The 6,031-nt window shown below is 42.3% G+C and overlaps 2 pseudogenes; both read left to right on the top strand.

Annotated features, from left to right (window-relative positions):
- Positions 1-1,942: 1,942 nt before the first annotated feature.
- LOC130852059 (heterogeneous nuclear ribonucleoprotein C-like) lies at positions 1,943-2,954 on the top strand (annotated as a pseudogene).
- Positions 2,955-5,052: 2,098 nt separating this feature from the next.
- LOC130852093 (peptidyl-prolyl cis-trans isomerase H-like) lies at positions 5,053-5,568 on the top strand (annotated as a pseudogene).
- The last annotated feature ends 463 nt before the right edge of the window (positions 5,569-6,031 follow it).

The raw sequence follows: 6,031 nt of genomic DNA, 5'->3' as shown, positions 1-6,031 counted from the left end.
TTCAGAAAAATAAGGGAGAAAACCAAGAAACAGAAATTATGGGAAACAGAGGATCCAGCAGAGGGTGACAGCTGGACAGGAGCCTGGAAAGAAGTGACCCTGGTTGGAATATGGGGAGGGAAGTCTCCAGGGAAAAGATCTGGATAAAAAACAAAATGAATGTACGTGATTGTGTGGAAAATAGAATCGAGAGGCATATTATGGAGCTATTGGAGTACTTAGAATGAGTGACTATACGAGTTAAGAAAAACATTAAAGAGTCAATAACTTCAGGAACATTTTCAAAATTTGGATAGAAAAGGGACCATGATCATGCCATTCTACTTAGCCAACAAAGAACCACATTTACACAGTCATAAATGTAAACCCTGAACATCGATTTCCTCAAAAATATAAATAAGACAGTATAACTTAAGTATAGTCCAGTGGTTAAGACTCCACATTTCCACTTCAGGGGGCACAGGTTCAGTCCCTGGTCGGGGAAGTTCCGCATGCTGCCCAGCGCGGCCAAAAAGAAACAGACATGTGGATGTGCTATTCCAGGCGTCTCGGATGGCAGATGCCATGATTTTGCGTTTGTTAAGCCTCGCAGAGATGGCCACACAGAGTGAAATGAACAAAGTGAAGGAGTAACAATTATAAGACAAAATGCACAAAAATGAGAAAAAACAAAAATCAAAGAAGAGAAAAGGTAACCAGCAGTTTATTCTTGGCTTAATTACTGAAATAATCATATAATAGTTTACAAGGGATTTCAAGAGATAGTTAAGGTAATTTGGAGAGTTTATTCTCATTCCATATAAATATATCTCTCTATATAAAAGTAGCATATTATATGTGTATATATATACACATATGTTTATAGTAAGTTATATATGTGTGTATGTATATATGTATGTATATTTTACATATGTTCCAAAATGTTAGCAGTGGTGGGTATTATGCTGTTGATACTGGTATTGTAAATGATCTTGAATTTCATCTATGTACTATTATTGTTCTAGTTAGAAAAAACACAGTTTTAAAATGAGTTCTTTTTATAAAGACTGTGTTTTGTGTTTACTCTGCCTTTTGCATTTATAAAATTATAACATTTAGAATTGGAAGGGACAGGAGATTAAATTAAGATGGTGCACTGAGCCCAGATGCCTAAAAATGACAGAAAGGAGATGACATGTTTAAAATAACAAACCCACAATATAACTGGAAAACTATTCTTGGTGGACTAGAAATAAGAAGGAATTCCTAAATAAGAGAAGGCAGGCAGGATTGGAATAATAGAGGAAGATGTTTTTCAAAACGCAAAAGGCTATTGTAGAAGGAAGAAATCATTCTGGAATGCTCCAAGCCTCCAACCCCAAGCTTAGAGATGGCCGTTCTGACAAGCAAGAGGGGAGCCCGGAGGCTAATGTAGGGGTGACTGACTACAGAAAAACACTAGGAGCGGTCAGATGGGACTAGCTCTGTCTCCTCCTTGCCAAAGAGAGATTTCTGCCTTCAGGCAGGAGCAGTGAATGAAAGCTTTGGAAGTATGCTTTGGAAAGATCCAGAAAGAATGGGGAATCCCTATACCCAGAACACTAACAACTGGCACACCTCACCTGACAGGATGTTCCATTCCTGCTTGAGAATACTGGGAAGCAGAGAAACCATTCATAGACAGGCTCCAAGGAGATTCCAGCTACAATGATGAGCTCCCAGCTAAGGATCGTCAATCATTTGGGAAAACACCAAAAAACAAAAAAAACCCGATTTTGTGAAGAGGCAAAGACTGAGCGGTTGCGGCCGCATTGCCGACCTGGAGCAGCAGTCGGCTTCTCCATGCAGAACCAGGGAGTCGGAGATTCAGAATCCAGTCTCTTCTCCCTCCCCGCTCCTGTGAGATTTTTTTGATCTTCAGCTACGTTTTTCAACTTTGGGAGGCACCTTATCATCAAAGACAATGGCCAGCAATGTTACCAACAAGACGGATCCTCGCTCCATGAACTCTTGGGTATTCGTTGGGAACCTCAGTACTCTTGTGGTCAAAGAAATCTGATGTGGAGGCAATCTTCTCAAAATATGGCAACATCGTGGGTTGCTCTGTTCATAAGGGCTTTGCCTTCTTTCAGTGTGTTAATGAGAGAAATGCCCGGGCTGCTGTGGCAGGAGAGGATGGCAGAATGACTGCTGGCCAGGTTTTAGGTATTAATCTGGCCGCAGAGCCAAAAGTGAACCGAGGAAAAGCAGATGTGAAACGATCTGCAGCAGAGATGTACGGCTCCTCTTTGACTTGGATTGTGACTCTCAACGGGATTGTTATGACAGGATGTACAGTTACCCAGCTCGTGTTCCTCCTCCTCCTCCTATTGCCTGGGCTGTAGTGCCCTCAAAACACCAGCGTGTATCAGGAAACACTGCACGAAGGGGCAAAAGTGGCTTCCGTTCAAGGAGTGGACAGCGAGGATCATCTTCTAAGTCTGGAAATTTGAAAGGAGATGACCTTCAGACCATGTAGAAGGAGTTGATCCAGATAAAACAAAAAGTGGATTCTCTACTGGAAAGCCTGGAAAAAATTGAAAAGGAACAGAGCAAACAAGGAGTAGAGATGAAGAAGGATAAGTCAGAAGAGGAGCAGAGCAGCAGCTCCCTGAAGAAAGGTGAGACTAATGTGAAGATGGAGTCTGAGGGGGGTGCAGATGACTACTGAGGAGGGGGACCTACTGGATGATGGTGATAATGGAGATCAGGGGGATGACCAGCTGGAGTTGATCAAGGATGATGAAAAGGAGGCTGAGGAAGGAGGGGATGACAGAGACAGCGCCAATGGCGAGGATGACTCTTAAGCACATGGTGAGGTTTAGAAATCTTGTCCCACTATTTCTTTACCTAGGCGCTTGTCTAAGATCAAAATTTTCACCAGATCCTCTCCCCTAGTATCTTCAGCACATGCTCACTGTTCTTCCCATCCTTGTCCTTCCCATGTTCATTCATTCATATTGCCCTGCACCTAGTCCCATTTTCACTTCCTTTGATGCTCCTAGTAGTCATGTTAAGTCTTACCCTGTAATTTTTGCTTTTAATTTTGGTACCTCTTTATGACTTAACAATAAAAAGGATGTATGGTTTTTATCAACTGTCTCCAAAATAATCTCTTGTTATGCAGGGAGTACAGTTCTTTCCATTCATACATGAGTTCCATAGTTGCTTCCCTAACCACAAAGCCAATCTCATTAGTTGAGTAGCACCTGAGAGCAGCTTTGAGTTAGAGATATGTGTGTTATACCCCACATATGAGTGCTATGTGGGGCTGTTCAACACAAATGTAACAGTGTATTTTTGTGAATGAGAGTTGGCATGTGGAATGCGTCCTCTAGAAAAGTAATTAGTGTAATAGTCTTAAGCTTTGTTTTCTAAAGTTGATACTGTTGGTTATTTTTGTGAACACCCTGATGTTCAGGACCTTTTTTTCTCAAAATAAAGTCCTTATTAAACCAGGGGGAAAAAAAAAGCCCCAGTATCCTGAACAATGGTACCAAACTCAATAAGTGGAAGTATTTCCTCTGAGGACCTGGGTAATCTTGTGAGAGATAACAGGAGATATAGCATCCCTGAAACTGACGGCCCCTTTTTTTAAAAAAAAATGAAACTATTAGAAACTTGGCAATAAAAACTATGATGGTCAAACAAGAATCTGCAGGACCGAGTCAATATTTCCCTTTCTACTGCTTTTCTGACGGTCTCTGCATGGACAGGGAACTATCTTATCAAGCAGTCTATTCCATCATAGGTGAGCTCAAATTTAAAAGTTGAACACTTCTCTCTTAAATTGAATCTTGTCTCTTCACTCTCAAACCCATTGGTCCTGGGTCTTTCTCTGGAGCAAAACTAAGTTGGCTTCCTCTTCTACATGAAAGCCTTTCAAGTATTTGCAAGCATTTATTATGTCTCTCTCTTTAGTCTTCTTGTCTCCAAGCTAAACAGTCAATTCATTCAACTGTTTTTATCTGACAGCTTCCAGACTCTTTATTCTTCTGCTCCTTCTTGATTATTCTCAATACCTAGGATAGAGGCTATTTAAATCAGGCCTGGAATTGCACATGATATTTCAGATGTGGCCTAATTTTCCCACAGCGATATTATTACTTCCTCTGGTTACTCAACTGCTATTAATAACATCTAAGCTGACATGAGCATGGAGCTTTCCTTGAAGAATTCCAGGAAATGAGTAAGTAGGTCTGTTTCTCTAATGTTTAATATTAGGTTCATCTCTCTAGTAAATATTTAATAATCACAAGTTGTGCTCCAGAGACTATACTAGATGCTGTTGGGGCTTTGAGGATGAATGCTGCATAGTTGCTGCCCTCAGGAAGCTTACAGTTTAGTAGGAAACTTAAGATACATGTATAAATCACCTCCAATGTAGAAAATGAAGATGGTGGAATAGGAAAGATACAGAGCTAGGATATCCAGAGGAGATGCGTGATCTAAAACAAAATCCTTCCTGATAAATGATAGCTTCAGGGGCTGAGGGCAGAGTTCTTACTGCCCAGGTTCCTTGACCAGACTTTGCCCAGTGGTCTCTTCCAGGTACCAGCTCAGTTCCAGTACTTGGTATTGGTCTCTGTTTGTTCTTATTGTTCCCTCCTGAGCTTGAAAATAGCCTGAGAGTCCTGGCTTTAAGAAACAGCCCTTCCAGGGACTTCCCTGGTGGCACAGTGGTTAAGAGTCCGCCTGCCAATGCAGGGGACACAGGTTCGAGCTCTGGCCCAGGAAGATCCCACATGCCGCAGAGCAACTAAGCCCATGTGCCGCAACTACTGAGTCTGCACTCTAGAGCCCACCTGCCACAACTACTGAACCCATGTGCCACAACTACTGAAGCCCGTGTGCCTAGAGCCCATGTTCAACAACAAGAGAAGCCACTGCAATGAGAAGCCCATGCACCACAACGAAGAGTAGCCCCGGCTCACCACAACTAGAGAAAGCCTGCACTCAGCAATGAAGACCCTATGCAAAAATAAATTAAAAGTAAATTTTAAAAAATAAAATTAAAGAACAAAATTAAAATTCAAGCCCTGTGAATGCCGTGGTGTTCTTTGATGTCAGCATCGGTGGCCAGGAAGTTGGCCGCATGAAGATCGAGCTCTTTGCAGACGTTGTGCCTAAGACGGCCGAGAATTTTAGGCAGTTCTGCACTGGAGAATTCAGAAAAGATGGGGTTCCAATAGGATACAAAGGGAGCACCTTCCACAGGGTCATAAAAGATTTCATGATTCAGGGTGGAGATTTTGTTAGTGGAGATGGTACTGGAGTCGCTAGTATCTACCGGGGGCCATTGCTGATGAAAATTTTAAGCTTAGACGCTCAGCTCCAGGCCTGCTTTCCATGGCAAACAGTGGTCCCGGTACAAATGGCCGCCAGTTTTTCAGCACCTGCTCTAAGTGTGATTGGCTAGGTGGGAAGCACGTGGTGTTTGGAAACATCGTTGATGGACTTCTGGTGATGAGAAAGATTGAGAGTGTTCCCACAGGCCCCAACAATAAGCCCAAGCTGCCTGTGGTGGTCTCACAGTGTGGGGAAGTGTAGTTCAAAGGAAGACTCAGTGAGACCCTCCAGCTCTGCCACTGTGGGCCTCCTCTTGCTCGGGGTGATGCTCCTGAGGGAGATAATCTGGACTGGCCCCTGTCTTTGCTTCTCTGCCTGCTGCTGCCCCATTTGATCAAGAGGCCTCGGAAGTATCGCAGATTCGGAACCCAAGATTTTGTGTTTAAGCTTTCAATTGTAAATAAAGTTGTTGTTTTGTTGTTAAAAAAATAAATAAATAAAATTAAAGAACAAAATCAGCCCTTCCAGTGAACTCACTTCTGGGTAAATGTCCAAAAATATTGAAAGCAGGAGCTCAAATAGATATTTGTACAACCATGGTCATTGCAGCATTATTCACAATGGCCAAAAGGTAGAGGCAACCCAAATGACCATCAACGAATGAATGAATAAACAGAGTGCGGTCTATACCTACAATGGGACATTTTTCAGCCTTAGAAAGGAA

Source organism: Hippopotamus amphibius, chromosome 4, assembly GCF_030028045.1.
Source record: "Hippopotamus amphibius kiboko isolate mHipAmp2 chromosome 4, mHipAmp2.hap2, whole genome shotgun sequence".
NCBI classification, from domain to species: domain Eukaryota; kingdom Metazoa; phylum Chordata; class Mammalia; order Artiodactyla; family Hippopotamidae; genus Hippopotamus; species Hippopotamus amphibius.
This window is presented reverse-complemented; position numbering and strand designations above follow the sequence as displayed.